Source organism: Dendropsophus ebraccatus, chromosome 3 (assembly GCF_027789765.1).
Source record: "Dendropsophus ebraccatus isolate aDenEbr1 chromosome 3, aDenEbr1.pat, whole genome shotgun sequence".
In the NCBI taxonomy this organism is placed as follows: Eukaryota; Metazoa; Chordata; class Amphibia; order Anura; family Hylidae; genus Dendropsophus; species Dendropsophus ebraccatus.
In genome coordinates this window covers 36,343,167-36,365,923 of record NC_091456.1, presented here as the reverse complement: position 1 = coordinate 36,365,923, position 22,757 = coordinate 36,343,167, and positions in this window count along the sequence as shown.

The following is a 22,757-nucleotide window of genomic DNA, read 5'->3' as shown; positions in this document are numbered from 1 at the left end:
TTGGCTGATTGTTGCAGTCGTTTGTCTTTCAACATGTTGTTCACTTGTTGAAAGACAAACGACTAATATAGCAATGATCTGCTTCCGTCGCTCTGCTATCTGCTATGGGCTGCCCAGACAATCTAGCGATCACCTGGGCATCCCCCCCAGCTCCCTGCGGCCCCCGTACTCACCTGCTTGCTGTGTAATAGCGGCAGCAACGAGCGGGGAACGAGGCAGGGGAATAGAGGCTGACAGCGCTTGTTTGCTCCTCTCAGTCCCCCCCGTGCAATAGGGGCTTAAATCTGTATAGTCTGGAGGAAAGAAGGGAAAGGGGGAGGGGACATAATTGAATGCTTTAAATATGTTACCAACCTAATTAAGGTTCAAGAGGGAAGTGTTTTTAAGAGACTGAAAGCAAGAACAAGGGGACTGTCATGATCGCGCCTGAAAAGGCATCAGTGCCACCCTCTGCTGCGAAGATTAGACCTCTGCGCCAAAGACTGCTATTTTGGCCATAATCTTCCATTTATTCTGTGTTTGGTTTGCCTTGTTTTTGCCCTGTCTGAACTGTGTCTTATTCCTTCTGGTCTGCTAATTGTTTTCCCGGCCCCACCCGTGTCTGTGCTTCTAAGCTTCCCTGGTCATGTAACGGTTAACCTGCCTTTGCCTCAGTGATTGACAGCTGGTCCCTCCTATCATCTTGTGGACTTGGTTCCTGGTGTCCTATTTAAGATTTCTGTTTCTGCCTGTGCCTTGCCGGTTATTGACTTAGTCTCTGTCTGCTTGTGTCTTCTGTGTATTTGCTATTCCTGATCTTTGCCTTATTCCTTGTGTAGTGGCCAGGGGTGACCTTACTGCGGTTGCCGCGGGTGACGGTGGTACTCCGAGCAGTGTAAGGGGTGTTAAGGCCTTGGCCCCTGAAGCAGACTATCATGTAGATGATGTTCCTAGTTCCTTAACCTGGTTGCCGGGTAATAAGTAATCCATAGACACAGGCTTTTCAATGAACAGTGCTTTTTACTAGCAGGAACTTGTAAGTGACAGGATACAGTTCAGTAACAGGCAGACTTTTGGGCAGTCAGTGGACTAGCAAGCTTCTGGAGCTCCAGGGCAATAATGCATCTTTAGCGTCTTTAGTGTGTTGTGCTGCATGTATGCCGGCTGTGCAGGTGTGTGAGGAAGAGAAGACAGACCTGGTTTCTGTAGTATAATTGCGAGGTCCTGGAACTGGACCGGAGGACCCTGTGACAGGAAGCACGGACGTCTTCTGTAATACAACTGGGTTCCGGACACAGGATACTGAAGAGAGGTCCACCGCGTGCAGAGGTTTGGACTTAGGTCTAGTCAGCTTCTCACATAGTGTGTGTGCAGACACTTAGATGCTGCCCTGGGTAATGCCAGGCTTCCACCGACCAGGGATCTGGAAGATTCCCTGTACAGGAGAATTAGCTCCACCCATTGATGACATGCCTCATCACATGCACCAATCGAGCTAGCTTGCTAGTGCTCTTTACCTCACAAGGAATGCTGGGGGACCAGCTTAAGGTGGCATACACCAAATTACCACTTTTACATTACCACTACAATACACTAAAGGGAGCATGGGACCGAGGAACAGACAGACAGCATATACCTGACTGGTATGTTACATACTCCCCCTCTTGAAATAAGCCGTCCTCGGCGCTCTGTGCAACACTTTCAGTAGCAAAGCAACACAATACTTGTGGAATGTAAATAAACGTTTGGACTCAGTCTCTGGTGAGCTACAGGAACAAGGGGAGTGTTCTTTCGGGAGAGTCTTTCTTTTGAGGCAATAACAAACATCGTCCATATCCAAAAGGCTCTGGTGAAGCACTCTGAAGAAATAGTCCATTTTTGGAGGAATCTTGGGAAGACCCAGGTGTGAGACTTGAATACAGTTGCTAACTAACTAGCCTGAGCTAACTTTTGTCAGTATACATGTGTACAAAAGAAGAGAAAATTTTATTAATCTCTGTAGCGGGCAGGCGGTGTCCCCCGGGTGCTTCGCTCTGACCGCCTCAGCTCTTGAACTTCTTCTGGTGCAGGAACCTGGAACACTTCCTCTGGAGCAGGAATCTGAAACTCTTCTGCTGGAACAGGGAGGTTGTAAGGCACTGGGCCAGGCATGAGATAAGCGGCTTGAGGAGGTGGTACCGGTAAAGGAGCAGCCACAGGGGGAGCAACTGGAACAGGAACCGGCATCGGACCCTGTGGGTAGAGCGGGATTAGATACTGGAAGGTGCTGGCGGGCCCTTCTGCAACGGGTGGTCTTGATACTTCAACTGCATGCACTGGTGGTGAAGGAGAAGACTTCATTGCCAAATCTTCCTTGGTACAAAGCTTCACCCGGTTTCTATGCACCGTTTGAGGAGCCATCCCTGGCTTCTGAACCTCATACACATCCGACTCTGGAAAGGGAATACCCGTCACTAGGTATGGCTCTGTTTCCCACAAGGAGTCCAGCTTTCCAGCACGGTGATACTTGCGAAGCCACACTCTGTCACCCACTTGAAGTGGAGGGGCGTTGGCCATCCGATTATAGGCCTCTCCTTGTCTGTGCTGAGCTTCGCCCATACGATGGTTCACAATCTGTTGGGCTTCTTTCATTCTGTGCTGATGTTCAGAAACCCAGTCAGTGTTTGGCAGAGGATTCACTTCATCTGGGACTTGGATCCCCAGAGCCCGATCTTTTGGGAGCTGACCCTGCCGCCCAAACATCAAGTAGTAGGGTGTGTACCCCGTAGAGCAGTGGATGGTGTTATTATAGATCTCCGCGAGTTCGTCCAGGAGCTGGGGCCACTCTGCCTGCTTGGAGACTGATGCTGTTCTGAGCAGGTTTATAAAGATCTGGTTGACCCTTTCACAGAGTCCATTCCCTTGAGGATGATAAGCTGTGGTTCTGAGCTTCTTGCACTGGTGGAAACGACAAAGTTCCTGGAACAGCTGGGACTCAAATGCAGGTCCCCTGTCAGTCAGCACGGCTTTGGGAGAGCCATAATGCCTTACATACTCCCGGTAGAAGACTGCAGCTGTGGTTCTCGCCGTGAGGTCCTTCACAGGGGCGACTACAACCCACTTGGTGAAATGGTCGACCATGGTCAGCGCGTAGGTATAACCTGAGCGAGTTGGAGCCAACTTCACGTGGTCCAGAGCCACCAGCTCATTAGGCCTCTGTGAGGTAATGGAATGTAAAGGAGCTCTTTCACTTCTCCCAGCTTTGCTGAGGTTGCAGGCTGGACACTCTGCCACCCAGTTCTCGATGTCTAGGCGCATCCCGATCCAGTAGAATCTCTGCCGGATAGTGGCCTCAGTCTTTTGCACCCCAAAGTGCCCGGATTGGTCATGATAGAGGTCCAATATTACGCGAGCGTCTCTTCGGGGTATCAGGATCTGGTGGATCCGCCTCCCAGATACGGGATCAAGGGAATTTCGGAGAATGAGCCCTCTTTGAATAAAGAGTTTCTTCCGATGCCGCCAGAGCCGATCGAGTTCCTGGTCAGGGCGGGGACGCTTTCTGCGAGACCTTTTTCCAGCACATAGAGCCTCATACAGCTCTCCCAGAGTTCTAGACTCCTTCTGCAGCAGCAACCACCTGGATACGTCCAGCGAGGGGTCAGACTCTGAGGGGGAACCTTCCTCAGTCGGTGTGGCGACCACTGAGCTCTGGTTAGCAAACCTCTGGTAGAAGGGTGGCATCTCTACATCCTCCCAAACATCATCCTCAGGGGGTTCCTCTCCTTTTGCCAACCGAGACAAGGCGTCAGCGTTGGTGTTCGTCTTGCCACTCCGATATTTGATGTCGAAGCAGAAATTGGCAAGTCTGGATGCCCATCTTTGTTCAATAGCCCCCAGTCGGGCAGTATTCAGGTGAGCCAGAGGATTATTATCCGTGAACACGGTGAAGGGGGTGGCTGTAAGATAGTCCCTGAACTTCTCAGTCACCGCCCAGACAAGAGCCAGTAGTTCTAATTTGAACGAGCTGTAATTCTTATCGTTTTTCTCTGCACCCCTCAAGCTCCGGCTGGCATAGGCCACGACACGTTCCTGGTTGTCTTGGACTTGGGACAACACAGCTCCCAGACCGTCAAAGCTGGCATCTGTGTATAAGCGGAAGGGTCGACTGTAGTCCGGATAAGCCAGGATGGGGGGAGAAGTCAACAGGCCCTTCAATGTATGGAAGGCAGTGGCCTGTCTTTCTTCCCACAGGACCGGAAGGCGTCTGTTATAATTCTCTTTCGGGCATCCTCGAAGTAGCTCTGTCAGTGGTTCTGCCACTTGTGCAAAATGAGGAATGAAGCGGCGGTAATAGCCCGCGAAGCCCAGAAAACTTCTGACCTCCTTCACTGTCTTGGGGGTGTCCCATTCGTGGACAACGGAGATCTTCTCCGGATCTGGCTGAATACCCTCAGCACTCACCAGATGGCCCAGGTATTTCACCTTTGGCTTTAGCAGGTGGCATTTGGTGGGCTTGATCTTCAGGCCATGTTGTGTGAGCACCTGGAATACTTCGGCTAGATGGTGGAGGTGCTCCTCGTACGAGCTAGAGTACACGACCACATCATCCAAATAGAGAAGAACGCTCTGGAAGTTCAAGTGACCAAGACATCTCTCCATAAGCCTCTGGAAAGTGGCAGGGGCATTGCAGAGACCGAATGGCATGCTTGTAAACTCATAGAGCCCCATCGGAGTGGTAAAGGCCGTCTTCTCCCTATCCCCAGGGGCCACCGGGACCTGCCAGTAGCCACTGGTGAGGTCGAGAGTGGAGAAGTAGCGGGCTGAGCCCAGTGCTGTGAGGGATTCTTCGATCCGTGGAAGAGGATATGCATCTTTGTGGGTTACATTATTCAATTTTCTGTAGTCTACGCAGAAACGTATGTTCCCATCCTTCTTCTTCACCAGCACTATGGGGGCAGCCCATGGGCTCTGGCTCTCCTGAATAACGGATGACTCCCTCATTTCTTTCAGCAGTTTCTTGACTTGTTGGTAGTTAGCCGGAGGGACTGGTCGGTGCCTTTCTTTAATGGGTGCATGGTCACCTGTATGGATCCTGTGCTCAATTAGATTAGTCTTCCCAAAGTCGAGAGGGTGTTTACTAAAGGCCTCGTGATACCTCTTAGCCAACTTTCTCACGCCCTCTGTGTGCCTTGAGGGAGTATTGGCATCACCGATGTTCAGCTCTTCCCACCAATGAACAGTGGGGGTGTAAGAGCCCTTTGAGACCGACTTGATGGATTTTTGCTGGGCAATCATCTCTTCATCCAACACATCCTCAGGGTCAATGCAGAATAATTTGGCCACAGTGTTAAATTTACGTAACTTCGCTGGTGTGTCCCCCAAATTAACAAGCCGTACTGGAACTCGCCCGTTCGAAACATTGACTAAGCTTCTGGCAGCTTTAACTAGGGGTAATCCTTCCAGCTGGTATGAGTCCAGTAGAGCAGTGTAGTCTTCATTGTTTACACCGGGTCGAGCCCGACACCAGAGAGTGGTCTCACTGTTGGCAGCCAGGGTGATGGGTCTTGAATCTGTGACTCTTACCCGACAGATCTCCCCATTCTGATTGGCAAACTTCTGCTGAGCGGAGAGCACTTTGATAGTCTTCCGCACCGCCTGCCTGTAGGGGAGGGAAGCAGAGGGGAGGGAGGCATGCAATGCAGCAAGTAATTCAGAAAATACATGACGTATGACATTCATGCCTAACACTACCGCTGTGGTATCTCCCTGAGCCTCCGTAACTATCACACCTTGAGAGGGCAATTGTCGGTCCCCAATCTGGATGGTGGGTTCCCAGTAGCCCACCTGGGTAATGGACTGTCCATTGCCAGCTATAAGGCGTAAGTTGGTTTTACCAACAGGGTTGATGAGACTGTGGTCCCAATGCTGTTCAAAAGCTCTTCTATCGATAGTAGTGACTTGGGAGCCAGTGTCTATGAGAGCTTCAAGTGGGACACCATTTATTTTCAGCGTGATGTAGGGACATTGGGACAAGAATCGATCGACCCACTGCTCCTGCGAGCCTTTGGAGGGACCTCCCGAGGGGCGGCTCTTTGCCTCGGGGGTTGCCCGTTTAACTGATAGCATTGGTATCTGAAATGTCCTCTCCGTCTACAGTGGGTACAATAGACACAATCCTCGGCTGGGGGGTCCTCAGGTGGGGGCTGTTCAACATTAGAGCGGCTGGAACAGGGCCCTGAGTAACTTGTCTGAGTACAGGGGGGCTCACAGGCAACCGGGGGTTGAGTCTTAAATTCTCTGAGAGCCTGACACAGGGAGTCCACTACCTGTGCCAACACATCCAGGGTATTGGGGTCAGACGCCTGAGCAGGTGGAGACGCCTGCCTGGGGGAACCCTGAGGGATCGCAGCAGAGGTAGAAAACAGAGTGACTGAGTCAGTTGTGTAAGAAGGAGCATGACCGGAGCCGGGAGTGTCAGTACCCACGACTTTCAGAGCCAGTGTTTTGAATTCCGGAAAGGTCATGTGAGGATTCTGGGCCGCCAGCATGCGAAGCTGGCCCTGTACTAATCGGGAGTCCACTCCTTCTATGAACCGGTCTGTAATGATGCCTTCCGCTACTGTGGGGTCCAGCCGATCAATACGTTGTAAGGCCCTATAAGCAGACTGGAGTGCTAAAGCATATTCTCGGAGGGTCTCACCTGACCTCTGACGCCGGTCGTAGAAGTTCAAACGCACCTCTGTTGGGGATTGATGTTCAAACTCCTTGCGTAGCCGGGTCAAGATTTGTCTCACGCTGGTCTTTTCAGTGAGGGGCCAGGAACGGACCTCTTCGGCTGCTGGGCCCTCTAGCTGTCCAAGCAACAGTTGTACCTGCTGATGAGGTGAGAGAGTTACAAGTTCAAGAATCCTAGTAATGTTCTCTTTAAATTCGGAAAAAGAGTGGGGGTCCCCCTTGTACTTGAGCAAACTGGGGGTGCCCAGAAAGAACGGCATTCCAGTTGGGGCCGCAGGGGGGGCTGGAGCCGCAGCAGCAGCGTCAAGTGGTTGGATGATAGGGCCGACATTCCCTAGGGGGCCGGCGGGGTTCTGCACATTCCCATGGTCTGGCAGATTGGCAGCAGCTGCCTGACCTCCGGCACTTGGGTCAGACATGGTTCCCCTTTTAGCTGGCTGGCAGTCTTTGGCACTTTAAGAGCGCGTCGTAATAACTCAGTCTCTGTCCTCCCGCTTCCCCTCTTGAGCAAAGCCCGTTGAGAAATACAATCAAAGGTAGTTCACTTATCTGGTTGGTAAACGGGGGCGGTTCTGGTGCTCTGTAACAGTGCAGCAGCTTGTTTGTAACCTTTCCAAGATGGCGGCATACATGCAGCAATCCGGAGCCAGTGGGCGGAGCTTGAGTCTTGCCGCGCGGGAAAGTCGGTTTAACCTTTTGCAAGCCCGTGATGCACAATTCCAGGTGGATAAAGTCTGTTTTAACACACACAATGTTGAGAGCAGTAGTGATAAGACACAAAGATATCGTTGTTCGTGACGCCAAATCTCATGTAGTGGCCAGGGGTGACCTTACTGCGGTTGCCGCGGGTGACGGTGGTACTCCGAGCAGTGTAAGGGGTGTTAAGGCCTTGGCCCCTGAAGCAGACTATCATGTAGATGATGTTCCTAGTTCCTTAACCTGGTTGCCGGGTAATAAGTAATCCATAGACACAGGCTTTTCAATGAACAGTGCTTTTTACTAGCAGGAACTTGTAAGTGACAGGATACAGTTCAGTAACAGGCAGACTTTTGGGCAGTCAGTGGACTAGCAAGCTTCTGGAGCTCCAGGGCAATAATGCATCTTTAGCGTCTTTAGTGTGTTGTGCTGCATGTATGCCGGCTGTGCAGGTGTGTGAGGAAGAGAAGACAGACCTGGTTTCTGTAGTATAATTGCGAGGTCCTGGAACTGGACCGGAGGACCCTGTGACAGGAAGCACGGACGTCTTCTGTAATACAACTGGGTTCCGGACACAGGATACTGAAGAGAGGTCCACCGCGTGCAGAGGTTTGGACTTAGGTCTAGTCAGCTTCTCACATAGTGTGTGTGCAGACACTTAGATGCTGCCCTGGGTAATGCCAGGCTTCCACCGACCAGGGATCTGGAAGATTCCCTGTACAGGAGAATTAGCTCCACCCATTGATGACATGCCTCATCACATGCACCAATCGAGCTAGCTTGCTAGTGCTCTTTACCTCACAAGGAATGCTGGGGGACCAGCTTAAGGTGGTATACACCAAATTACCACTTTTACATTACCACTACAATACACTAAAGGGAGCATGGGACCGAGGAACAGACAGACAGCATATACCTGACTGGTATGTTACACTTGACTTCCCTTGCTTGCCGCCTGCCCTTGACCATATTGCCTGGACTTTGACTACGTTTATTGGATTGTGATTTTGTACTTTTGCTGCCCGATTGTTGTGACCCGGACTGTTGACTATTCTTCATTGTGTTTGTCTGTCTGTCTGTTTGTCTTGTCTTTGTGTCCCACCTAGACAGTGCAGGGACCGCCGCCAAGTTGCTCGCCGCCATCTTAGGACGGATTGTGGCAAGTAGGTAGAGGACAGTGGGCGGGGCTGAGCTTAGGGCTCACTGTCTTGTCTTGTCCTGCTGTCCGGATCCTAACAGGGACACAGTCAGAGGTTAGTTAGGGGAAAGATGAAAACCAAGATGAGAAAATATTACTTTGCTGAAAGAGTTGGCCCCCCTGCTAGGCGCTGGTGCGTATACTCACCGCAGGCCACTGCTGGGACTCCTCTTTCCCATGTAACCCCAGTTAGCAAAAAGCACCTGTGCACACATGGTGAGTACCTCCTATTCTTCCCATTATACCTGCAGGAGCAATGGTGAGTAGTTAGATCTTTTTCACACTTGTGTCGCTTGGTGGTCCCTTTCTCCGCTGGCAGCGCCTGCTGGGTTTGGGGGGCCCTTGGGGCTTGCGCTCGCTCTGCGGGGTTAGCGGTCACTGACTGACACAGTGTGAAGTTAGTGTAGGGACTAGTGAACCAGGGTTTAATCAAATTATATACCAACATCCTGGCGTTGATTTTTAAATGTAGCCGAGAGGCATTAGTGTCAGCCATAGGTGTGAGGGGCAACAGCTCCTTTCTCTTTTTGTCTGTATTTTGTGACTCCTCTTCAATCTCCTGTGATTGAATGCAGGAAGTCACACGCTTCCATAGAGAATGCATTGACTTCCAGCTTTCAATCACAGGAGACAGAAGAGGTGTCGCAGCAGTGGCTGACGTGAGCGTGCGTCGGATTTGAACAGTACCGCGGGACCCGGACGGAGCCGCGCCGCGGGGCAACGATCACCTGAGGTGAGTTTACGCACCAGCGCCTAGTGGGGGGAGGCAATAAAAAGTTTTTGTGAATTGCTTCTTTAAAGGGAACCTGTCACCCATGACCCAGGTGCAGAGCTCAGGAGCTGCGGAGGATCACTGGGGGACTGAAAGTAGGTAAGTATAGCTTTTTTCTATTTTTAAATAGCCCAGCAATATAAAATTTAAACATTTGAACCCCTTTATTACATTCTACTAAGGCATATGAAAATTGTAAAGTAGATTTCTGGTGCAAAATACCTCTTTATTAATTAAAACCGAAAGACAGACCTGATGCTAACTAGTGATGAGCGAAAAGTGAAATATTCGAATATTCTATATTCGTACGAATATTTCCCGAATATTCGAATATTCGATCGAATATTCGATCCCAATAAAGTCTATGGGAACAAGTATTCGATTATTGAAAAACATCTATTTGACCACTTGGAGGTAAAAACCGAAAGCTGGGGGATTTTTTAACGCTTATCGAATATTTTTCAAATATTCGGCGAACTATTCGATAATTTTCGATAGATCGAATACCTTACTATTCGATCAAACAGTATTCGCTCATCACTAATGCTAACATGTATTTTGTTCTTAACCATTTGTTTGAATGAAAATCACTACATCTCTAGTGCAGCAGCTGATTTCTCTGGTGATAATGACGGACGGCCAGGAGTCATAGAAGCTTGATACACAGGGATCAGCTAAGAAGGGATTGTCCAAATGGAAAATCCTTTTAAGCGTCATTTACATTAAGGCCATGTTAACACAATGTGAGTTGCGTATTAATACACATATCATATGTACTGCAGTCTGAGGGAATCCCGGCCAGAATGTATACACATAGGGAGACATGTATGAAGTCCGGCGTTTTTTACGCCGGGCTTACAAATGTCCCCACAGCTCCAGAGCTAAGGGGATTTATGTAGAGGCGCATTGCCTCTACATAAATCTCGAGCGCACCGAGCCTGTTTGTCCGAAAACTTTGAAAACTAAGTTTCAGTGTCATTTTTCCACCGGAAAAATGATAAATGCGGCGCACGAAGAGGCCGCGCCCCCCTCTGCCTGTTGTTGCACCCCCCTGTAACGCCACCCTCTCCGCCCACTGGCGAAGGTGGCGCAGATGGGGCAGATGCGAAAAAATATTCGCTAAAATACCATTTGCAAATGTTTTTATGCCAATTTGCCCCATCTGCGCATAAAAAAGGCATTTACACCTTTTCATACATGTCCCCCATAGTATACACTCCGGCCAGGATCCCTAGCGGCCATGCAAAAACTGACATGTCAGTTTTGTGCAACCGCTAAAACACAAGGTTACACAATGGAGCGTGCGGCTCCGGACGCACTCTCCATTGTCAGCTATGGTGAATTGGGATGCGGGCGCATCCGTGTGAAATTCAGCACAAACGAAGATCCTCCAGCCGTTACTGCAGTGCTAGCCGGGATGATCTTCACTGACACAGGCCGTACTGCGAGACGGCTGGGTCACAGAACGGCCAATGTTTCACATAGTGTGAACCCCGTCTTAAGGCCATTTGAGGAAATGAGGAAGTCTAGCAGTGTAAAATAGGAGGTACTATGTGTGCATGAGCACACATAGTACTACTGTCCACTAGTATTTTCTGAGTACTGCCTCTCCATTCAGGACCACATAGTTTGTATCCCATTATTTATTATTATTTTTTCTGGGAGGGGTCATGTGGTGGGTAACATTTTTGACAGCAGGCAGGTGTTCTTACATAAACACATCTGTCTCTATGAATAGAGTATAATGGAGTAATAATGGCTCTGTGGATTAGCATTTTACATACTTTGACTTTTACAGAAAATCTTTTTTTTTTTAATAAAGGACCTAGTTGTTCTATAGTGCTGCTATTCAAGCATATATAGGTAGATAAAAGACTTTCAAGGATTTTTAATATAGTTTATCCTAAGGATATCCCATCAATATTAAGTTGGGGATAGTCCAACTCTTGGCACCAATGACAATCCACTGCTTGAAGAGGTCATAGGCCTCCAGCACATGTTGTAGCCTCTGCATAAGTATAACTGTGTTCTTACTGGCTCACGCCATACTTTTCGTAGAGGCTACACTAGGTATTGCAGAGGCATTCAATTTACTTGAAATGGGCATGGCTGGAATACCTAGTGCAGTTGCTATTAATAGGATAGTGTGTTCGTTGTAACACAGTAAAATAAATGTAAGCAATTAAGATGCTGCAGTGCTTGTGGTAGAGCACATGGGTTGGACTCTCATAATCTAATATTGATAGAACATCAATTTTAATATTCTAGATTTATCTCAAAAAAGTAGTCATGTGACTTCTTATGAAAGGATGGAATAGAAGGATAACAACAAGAGCCGAACAGAGACCCAGGTATTATTCAAAGTGGCACAAATGTGACGACGATCTTAAGTCTATTGTGAAATACTTACACGCCGCATCACCAGGGTTGTAACCGATCTGCGACAATGATGTCTGCTCCCATGAATGACAGTTTTTACGGGCAACAAAAAGCAAAGATTCGGAGGGTGAATGATACTGTGTAGCAAAGGGGAAAAATATAACAGGCATGCGGAAAAAGAGTGAAATGTAAAGAGGAGAGAGCGAGCGTGACAGAATAGGATGGAAAAAAAAAAAGACTAAGAGAGAGGAGAACAGACATGAACTAATTAAGGCTTTCCTAACAAGCGAGAAACATGTCCACATGTGACAGTCAGTCAAGCAAATAAAGGAAATGAGCAAAAATCTGGCCTGCGGAGGGCCCGCTAAAGAGGGGGGAGTGGGGACAGAGGGGGAGCTGGCAGTGAAGAGCGCATTGAGAGCCGGGGGAAGCCATTCAAAGGTCATTTGCATGAAACACGTTGCTTGCCTTGTCATCTGCAGGGGTGAAATTAACCCCTTTCTGATCAACACATTTGTTCATATATAGAGAGAGAGTATCTAGATCTGCAGCATTAGGTTTGCTATATGTCCTGATGTGGTTTATTCTTGTTTCCAAATTTTACATGAGATGCCTTGCAAAACAGAAAAAAAACCCATATAATTTCAGCACCAAACATGACGTTCTTTTCATAAGTTTGCTAAATAGATTGGTGACCTGACGCCGGGATAGCAGCCATATAGCAAGGAATACGCATCTTTGAATTAAAATAAATAAATAAATATATAAATAATTTGCATAGTTGCCATTTTAGAAATAATGTAATGTGAATGTAGACATCATATTAGGAAGCAACATTAGATTCATACAGAAAGCATTTTCTCTCTTGATCTCTCACAATCTGTTATTAGAGCTCTGGATCATCCTGCTATGAAAAAATAACACTAAATAAGTAAATTAATAATAATAATAATAATTATTATTATTATTATATAAAAATATAAATAACAAATAAAAGTAAAGTAAAGGACTAACAGAAGTTTTTTTTAATAATATTAATTTAGTTGCTTCTATACTTCTCATGTAGCTAATATACTTCTTTGTGCACAGTCATTACTATGTGGGGAGTTTTTCTTTTAATGATGTAATATTTATAATATGTATGAAATTGCCCATGACATGGTCAGTAACAGCTGGAGCATTACCAGGGAGGGAACATTACTTGATCGGCTGGAGTGGACTTACTCCTAGGGATGATCGAATATCGGTATTTTTTAGGTTCACGTTGAATGGAAAGCCGATGGTTCGAGTCAGAACGAACCTGAAAAATCCCGATGTTCGATCATCTCTACTTACTCCTACTGGGAGAAGAAAAGTATAGATAGAAGAGGACTGGTAAAGGCATTTTGTGTGGGTTTTAATTGCTGGTTCACACTATGGAATCCGCGCGACATGTCAATTCTCTCGGCAGAAGATGGAATCCGCCTGGCCATAGAATGGTGTCTATGGCACGGGTGGAGACACGCGCTGCTGTGAGCGGGTACGATCAGCGGAATCTGCCAGAACTTAACCGCGTGGATTCCGTAGTGTGAACCTGCCCTCATTCCAGAAAATATCTGTTTGCTGTACTGCAAGCATAGCTCTATAATTCCATACAAAGTAGCAGATAACATGAATGCCGATTACCCTGAGCTGTCATATATACTCCAGTCATATTTCAAGATATGTTTTCTTATACTACATAGGACCCCACCATCATCACATGTCCAGTCTATCTTTCATGTTTGTGGCGCCACCTGAAATGTATACTTTGTGGCATATTGTGCAATACATAACATGATAAACTGTGGGTATAGGCTGATGCTCATGGTCAGTAAGAGTGTCCAGGGAGGCTATGGTATATAATTATCAGGTATGGAAATGTATGTCAAGAATACTGTACATGTCATCACTGTCTGCAGCATAAACAGTGGTAGTGGTAGTATGGATTTATGCACTCTACACCAAATCCTGTTCCTACTGTTTGCATGTTGGAGCAGAAATTGTAATTAATGCCATTAGACATTTATCCGGTCTTTGATAGGTTTACACTATGTAAAAATGACATCCGTCTTTCATAATAACGGCCGTTATTGTACAAATAATGTCCTTTATCTTTTAACTAATGGACGTTATTTGCACATTGACAGCAGTTATTATAAAAGACGGATGTGATTTGTACATAGTGTGAACCTAGCCTTTGACTGACCTTCTGTTCTCCAAAAATACTAGTTGAACCATGTGATGTGATGTTGTAGCAAGGGGCAGCAGGGGCATAGCTAGGATTTACGGAGCCCTGGAGCAAAAAAAAAAAACTGTACGGGCCACCACCCTCCCAAACATACTCACATGGCTGGCTCAGTCCCCGAGTTGGCGGCTTTGCTATGTCTCTGTGGTCCGCTATTTGGAAGGGATTCAGGGAGCTTGGCAGCTAAGGTGTCCTGTGTGTCTTCAGCGTTCCCCCTATCAGGAAGGGGGGGGGGCTTTGGCTCTGTGATCAGTAGATAGTACCATGGGGGAAGACCACACTTTGCACGGGCCCCATAGCAGTTGCGTGGTCTGCCTCCATGGTAGCTAACTCACTGACTACAAGATATACTGTATGGTACATTCAGACATCATTTCATCCTAGTCCCCAACACTGTTCTCATGAACAATTACTGTCAAGTTTCAGTAAGTTTTAACCAAGGCAGGGATCCGCTGACTGGCTGAGCGACAGTACACATCAAGACCCTAGCGACTAAAGATCCCCCACCACACATGCCAATAGGTCTTATTCCTATATTTTCAAATAATTCTCCAGCACTTTTAGAGCCACCCTGGAATAACCTTCTTCACCTATCCTCTTATCCACATATTAAATCCATTGATGATATCCCAGCTTTAGAAACATTATTAGGGAAAACACTACCTGGAGGTTCACATACCCTATATACAGAAATGTTCAGAAAAGAATGTCAGAGGTTTCTCACTACCTTTCCAAAATACAGAGAAGCCTCTTGGTTAGAGTGTTACTTAAATATGGAACAGCTCCCCAAAGGCTTGATCTCGAGGGTGTATAAAGGCCTATTGACTCTTGAAGCAACATGTAAACCTTCTTTTATAGCTGCCTGGGAAAAGGAACTAGACCTTTCCTTCTCTAAATCTACAGTATTACAGATTTATAAAAACTCGCATGGCTTTTCAAGATGTGTGAAAATACAAGAAAATTCGTACAAACTGACCACTAGATGGTATAGAACACCCCATCTCTTGAGAAAAATGAACATTTTAGATAATGACCATTGTTGGAGATGTAAAACCCATACAGGGACACTTTCTCATATTTGGCTCACTTGTCCTAAATTAAAAAATTATTGGTCTATAGTTACTCAACATATACGCAACATATGTGGTTGTGATATCCCTTTAGATCCTACCCTTATACTCTTATGGGTTCCATCACCTACATTTACTCCAGCCCGTAACCATCTCCCTACATTTTTACTAACAGCAGCTAAATTGCTAGTCCCTCTCCATTGGAGAGATGAATCACCCCCAACATTTAAAGAATGGATTGAAAAGACTCAACAAATAGCTCGCTTAGAAGAGCTATGCAGTTGGGAAAATGGTACCCATGATAAATTCCTTTCCATTTGGACCCCTTGGCTTACCTTCTATAACGGCTATCTGGCCTCTCCCTCTACCGAATCTTAGAAGTTGCCATAATCCTAATACAAGTATGTCACAAATATATCTACAACCTTGTTCTGTTACCCTTAGCAACATTCCACAATAGCGTCTTATTAATCTACAGTGTTATTTTGTTCCGTCTCATTATGTTTAGTTTTCCTATGTTTTACATATTGTTTCCTTTTTACAATATGATGTTATTGTTATAGGAATTTACTATTATGTATAGTTCCTACCCCACACTGAGCAACTGTCTTCTCTAGCAGTTATCTGCACAAAATTTGTTAAAAAATATATATGACCCATAGAGCTTGTTATTATGCCTTTTTCACTTGCAAGGTCCTGCGAGACCTTTATGTTTCAACTCGCTCTTTGTTGTTCTATGTTTCATCTTCTTCAATAAAAATTTGATTGGAAAAAAAAAAAAAAAAAAAAGACCTGGGTCCGGCTCAGACCAGTAAGCGGCCAGGGACCCAGGGACTGGAGCAGCGGTATGCGGCCACCAGCACTTGAGCAGGTCAGGTAAGAACACATTATTTCTTTTATCCTCCCCAACACTTTTCTTTAAATGTAGTCCCTCATTTCTCTAAATGTTGTCTTTATTAATATTAATAAACCTTTATGCCACATCTTGATATCCCTGGCACTGCCTGGCTACTGAATCTAATATTATTTTGCCAGCTCCCATATATCACAGGTATATATGAGCAGACTTGCCAAACCTTTGGATTAGGTGGAACCCGAACACTTAGCATTTGACTCTCGGCAGCGAGAAAAGTTACATCCTTTCCTAGGGAGTCCTGGAAAACCTTGATATAGTTATAGGCCATATCCATGTTTTCCTGGCAGCCCTAAGGTTGCATCCAACTTCCTAAATGAGAACTAAGTACAAATTAAACAATCTAAATAAATAGATATACAATAAATCCACCAGACAGTTTATCTTTATAAGAATCCTTTATCGATAACTTAATAGTAATAAATTACCGTTTTATTGTAAATGATGTTGATGTCTTATTACACCTTAGCTTGTGCTAGTGACGTGTAAGGGTGAGCATTACAGAGAAGGAAGATTATGTCCAGATAAGTAGCGCACGTACCTTCCCACAGCCATTTTAGCATTAAAATAATGGCCTTAAGTTAATGATAGCTGCTAACTCAAGTGGAATTAGTCCTGCTGCTAGAATTTAGCCCTGAAAGCCAAAAGCTGGATATACCCTAACATCCTCCCAGCATGTACAATTTAAGCGTGTGATACCCCCTACAGTTTATGTGTTATTTATAAGCTTGGGGTGTTCCAGTGCACACTTCTCACCTGGTATGGAAGAGCCCGAGGAGAAGGCCATCACTTCTTTCTGTAGCTTTAAAAGCTTCGTAATTGACTGTAAAACAGGTTTGTCGAGCAGCTGAAAGACCTTCACTTTGTATTTTATGATAATCCACAGTACTGTGGGGAAAAGGATAAGACCGAATGGGCATATTTATCACATAGAAATTTATTTCACGCTGTTTGCTTGCTTTAAAAGGAAATTAATATGTCAAAAATATTTTTAAAACATTAAACTTTTTTTTCTCCATATTTCATAATCTTTATGTGAAAGAACAATTATTCTTAATCTTACTGTGACAACAGAGGGCACCTAGCTGAGGAATCCAGACAGGTAGCCTTTAAGGGTGCAGCTGTCGTAACCCAGTGGTGCTAGATGGTGCAAAGGAAAGCACCAAAGAGTATGTATCCACATACACATTATATTTTCATCTTTATTCTGTTTCAGTATATCTAAAATAATTTAAAAAAGGTCTTAAAGGGGTTGTGTCATTAGGAAAGTCTAAACCGATGAATTTGCGGTGAACCAGGGGTGTTAGTTGTTATTGGCAAGGCCAGATGTTGCGGTACTGCTGCGGCACTTGTCACGGGGCTCAGAGGGGTGTATGCCCTCTCTGGATCCCAACGCACACCCATTAATAAACAGTATAATTGTAGAAGTCGTACACACTAACCACAGAGTCCAGCAGCAACTTAAACATGTTGGAACATTTACAGTAAGGTTTCTTAAAGGCAAAGTACGCAGTAATAACATTCTTGTTGTAGGTGTAATATAGTAGTAGTAGCTTGAGAGTTGGCTGGCTGACATCCCTTTTAGATGTGTAATACTTTAGGTACTTGAATCAATACTGTAGTTGGTATGCTGGAAAATACTTTAGACGTGAAATAAATCACTGCACTTAGCAGAAATACTGAAGGATATAGATTTCTTTAGTTTTAGCACATTCCCTTTAAGGAGGGTGCTTGTTACTTGTAAGACTTGACTAAGGTGACAAGGGTCAAGAAGTCAAGAAGCATTCCACCTTATTTTTTTAATTGGTCCCCTGCAGCAGGCTGGCTCATATACTTACCTGCGGCACCATTTAAATCCAGCGGGTGTCCACATGACTTCTCCACCAACTGGCCTGCAGCTAAGGAGACCGTAATTAAGGGTCTTCAATGCATCTCTATGAGAGCACTGTCATTGAGATGCATTGGAGACCCCAACTTCCGGCATTTATTAGCCCTGGAGAAAGAAGAGGGGTTAGAAGAGCTGTGACTTCCCCATGCACGGGATTTGAACGATGCCGTAGAACCAGAATGAAGCTGCACCGCAGAACACTGGTCATCATTGGTAAGTATATGCACCAGCCTGCTGGGGACAAATAAAAGAATAATGTGAAATGCTTCTGTAAGGGAGAACTTATTCACAGCTGCAGGGGCTCTAACCACAGCTGACGATGTACTTGAAATACCTGTATCCATGGCTATGACAATCTGCCTATTGCTGATCAAGGGCACAGAGTGACAATAGTCCAGGAACACAGGCCCCACTTTGTGGGTATGTTAGCTGTTGGAGTTCTCCTTTAGGTCCTAGCAGGTTTGCATTCTCAGTTCTCAGTTTTAGTTAAACTTTCTTTACTGCTGAGGTTGTAAGGCTCCTGTCTCAGTTATCAGGGCACTTGAGAAAAAGAGAAGATAGCCCCACAGTATGGATAAGTCCTTGGTCTACAGTAGCCTCACCCCAGGTTTTACTAGCCAAACATAGCTAGCACAGAAACACTTAAGAAAAGGAATCACTAACTCACTCACTGGAACCTCCACTACACTGATCTCCAACTAATCCAGTCTGAGCACATGGCTTCGGCCCCCTACTATATAAATGCCTCAAAGAGGAGGGATAACTGTAAGGTAACCTTGACAGGAATTGGTTCCCAGCCAACTCAGCTGGGGTCAAAACATCATACAGTTTATGTCTTTGGTCACATATATAATTATCCCTTGTGCCAGGCAATCAATAAACATACTGTGCAACATCTAGTGGTGGGAGTGAATTACAACACCTTCAGTCCAGAAAATATACTTGATAGTACCCACCTACATAGACACATAGAACAGCAATAACACACCCATTCTAGGACATGTGAATTTAAACAGACACTGATTAGAAGATTATGAGAAAGAAGATACTTTTCTTACTTTCATCCTCAGCACCATTCTTGGTAAATCTTCACTTCAAGAAAAGGGTTAGATCGGTAATTTGGCCCCCAGTGCACCAAACCGCCTAATCTGTATATTATATAAAGTGAAGATATACAGAGAACAGTGCTGAGGATGAAGGTAAACAACTTACGGGGGCAAGGCATGTTCATTTTAACGGAAATCTCCAGGAAGTACTGGCAGTTAGTCTCTACAGAGCCTGGATTGTGGAAAAGTGTGTGCTCTGTTGTATGGCAACAGTGGGTCACAGTTCAGAGAAGATATCAGGAAGTAAATAGATCCATAGGGAAGAAAAACAGTCCAGGGATATCGGTTACTTTACTAAAAAATCAGCATTTTTAGGTTGAATGGAATAACCCATGATTCCAGTACCATCTGCCTTTGTTGAGGCTTTATTAGACAACCAGATGCGCCGGGTATGCGAGCACCAGGGGCGTAGCTAGGGGTTCAGCCTAGGGGGGGCGAGTGAGTCTGAGTGGGCCCCCAACCAACCTCAGCAGGTGACAAGGCTTTCTGAATAATAAAGGGAATATTCTTCTACATTACTCATAGTGGATAAGGATAAAGAGCAGTGTAAGAGGCTTCTGTACATTTCACATATAGAACCACAAAAAAATTTAAAGTGCTTAAGATTAGAAAAATATAGCTGCCTTCTTCCACAGACAGCACCACTCTTGTCCTCAGTTTGTGTGGTATTCGACTGAAGTGAATAGTGCCAGGCTGTGATACCACACACAACCTAAGAGCAGGCGCTGTTTTGGAAGAAAGCAACTATGTTTTTTTTCTTAATTCTGAAGAACCCTTTTAACCAGATTATCTTTGCCTAAAAATAATAGTGGTATAGGTAATATGTTTTTAGACATTAAGGCTATGTTCACACTGCGTATGAGTCCGGCCGCATTTCGTACGCCGGCGTACATGTGCAGCTGAAACTACGGGCGTGGGAAAAATCGACATGCAGCCGGATGCGTACGCACTGCGAACATAAGCGATCTGAGGCAGGTCATTTACTTGGAAATCTTCGCCCAGCATCGTAAACCACACAGAACCTTTTGGATCGAAAAATCAAGTTCAATTTGGCTGAAATAAGTACTTCGTACGGGACCGCATGGAAATCGACGGCCGTGAGTTTCTACATTTCTATCCTCAAACAATAGTCTTGTTCATTTTTCACAGCGCCGCATACGATCCGGCCGTAAGCTCATACGTAGTGTGCACTGTGCGGGCGTATATGGTATACTTTCAAGCGAACGCATCAACCTCAAAAGTACGTGCAGAAACATACGCAGTGTGAACATAGCCTCAAAGGGGTGAGCTGGTTGTGATCATACATGTACAATCCAAGATATGTGATGAGCTGCTAGATATCCATTTCCTGTCTATCTATCTAATCATCTATCTATCTATCTATCTATCTATCTATCTCCTATCTATCTCCTATCTATCTATCTATCTATCACATTACAGGAGGAGATATAAGAGGACAATGATCACATGTCCTTCATGCACCAGCATCTTCTCAGCCCCGCCCCCTCATGACATCACCACAGGTCCTTCATCCACAAGAATCCTCTCCAGTTCTCAGCCCCGCCCCCTTATGACATCACCACAGGGCCTTCCTCATCGCTCTGCAGGCTGTCTGCAAAAGAAATAGCTTTTGCAGACAGCATTAAGCCTCTGAGACCTCAGTGGGCCCCTGCCAGTGTGGGCCCAGGAGCCACTGCCCCCCCTGCACCCCCCAAATTTCGCTTATGGCGAGCACCGATGTTCTAGATCTAGATCGTCGCTCGCTTACAGAGCCTATTATACAGATCAATTGCTGTGCGGCCTCAAGAAGTGCAGTGAACAGCAGGAGGGAGACCATTGGCTCTGTCACTTAGGGCCCTATTCCACAGTAACAATAATCGGCCGGATCGGCCCCATTTGGCCCGATTTGGCTGATTATCGTTTGGTAAAATAGAGAGAACGATCAGCCGATGATCGTGTCATCGGCTGATCGTTCATTTAGGGCCAGACCTAAAATCATCGTTCCCCCACCGCGCATCGCTACGGTTGAATAGCGGTGCGCGGTGGGCAACCGACGATTTGACAAGCAGCAGCAGAATACATTACCTGTCTAGGCTTCTTCTCCGCGCTGTCTTCATCCCCGGGTCCCGCGCGCTCTATCTTCAGAATGGCCTGTCAGCTGACAGATCGCTCAGCCAATCACAGTCCGGGACCGCCGCGGCCTGTGATTGGCTGAGTGTGGTCAGCTGACCGGCCATTCTGAAGATAGAGCACGTGGGACCCGGGGATGAAGACAGCGCGGAGAAGAAGCCTGGACAGGTAATGTATGATGCTGCAAGGACATCGGTAACGATGTCCTTGCAGCCCTCGCTCAATGATCATCGGGCCGTGGAATAGGCCCAGTAAACGAGCGGCGATCTAGCAGATCACCGCTCGTTTACATCGTTGATCGGGCCCTCCTCGGCCCGTGGAATAGGACCCTTAGAGTGCAGCATTTACCTGTAATCGTTCATTAGGCGCAACATTTGTCATCGACCAGCCTGGTAACCAGCCCAGGATTTGTCACACGGTTGGTGGCAAGTCCTGGGCTGAGTTGTTTTCTTTTCACCTCCTGTCATGCCCCTGTCTGACAGCAGGTGGCGTCACTTCAACTGGCTTAATGACAGAAGCACCGCCACAAATCTCAGAGAGGAAGTGAGCGTCTGAGAGGAGAAGGCATTAGCCTTATTGTGCTCCACAGACAACCCCTTAAGGCTGTGGACATCTTTTTACTGATATCTTTTGTGTTTCCTGAATGTAAAATGAAGCAGCTTTCTAAAGAGTCTTTATTAGAAATGCCTTGCCATTTAGTTGCTAATTAGAGAAGGAAAAGTCTGTACGGACTTTCTGCTCTCTCAATGTTTAGATAGCAGGTGGTGGAGAGAAATCAAGGAGGTCCTAAACAAAGAGAGGAGCCAGGGAAAATCATTCAGGCTGTGTGCACGTATAGAGAGGAAAGAGAGCTCATACAGTACATTGTAAAGGCAGTAAAAGCAAAAGTAAGCAAAAATATTTTAATAAAGACCTGTCAAGAAAATATTTATGCACCATAAATACAAAACAAGAATAAAAAATGCTTTCAAAACATGTCCACAACCTTTAAAGCTTGACAGTACTTTTCTAACACTGCCATCATTTTATACTGGGTGTTATTGTGCCTAATTTTGGCCTAAGAGACAAAATGACTGATTTATGATATGATATATGTGTCTTGATCAACCAAATGATGACTATATGATTTTGACACAGCCATTGGTTAAATTTCAGATCTATTAATGCAAGGTCTATATTTTGTCTCTTAAGGTGTCTTTACTCTACAGAATCAACGCAGAATTTCAAGCCGCAGACTCCGCTTAAAGTTCCACCTGTCCCATTGATTCACTAGGATGTCTAGCGCGCACACCGCCATCTGCCCAAAGAATTAACATGTCAATTCTTTGAGGGGATGGTGAAGTGAGACATCCTACTAAATCCATGGAACAGGCAGAACTTCAAGAGGAGTCCGTGGCTTGGACTCTGCTTGAAATTCTGCTCTGATTCCGTAGTGATGCCCTATAGTTTAGATCTCCTTCATATGCTATTAGAATGAAATTTGTTCATGGTGATAGAAACACCAGTAGCAGCCCACAACATTATAGTAAAACCCACTTACAGAAGCATATTGGTTTTTAACAAGTCTAAGGATACTTTCAAGTAAGGTGATTATGGAAAACCTGAAACATCATAGTGTAGACTTTCCGTACGGCAGCAGCTGCCAA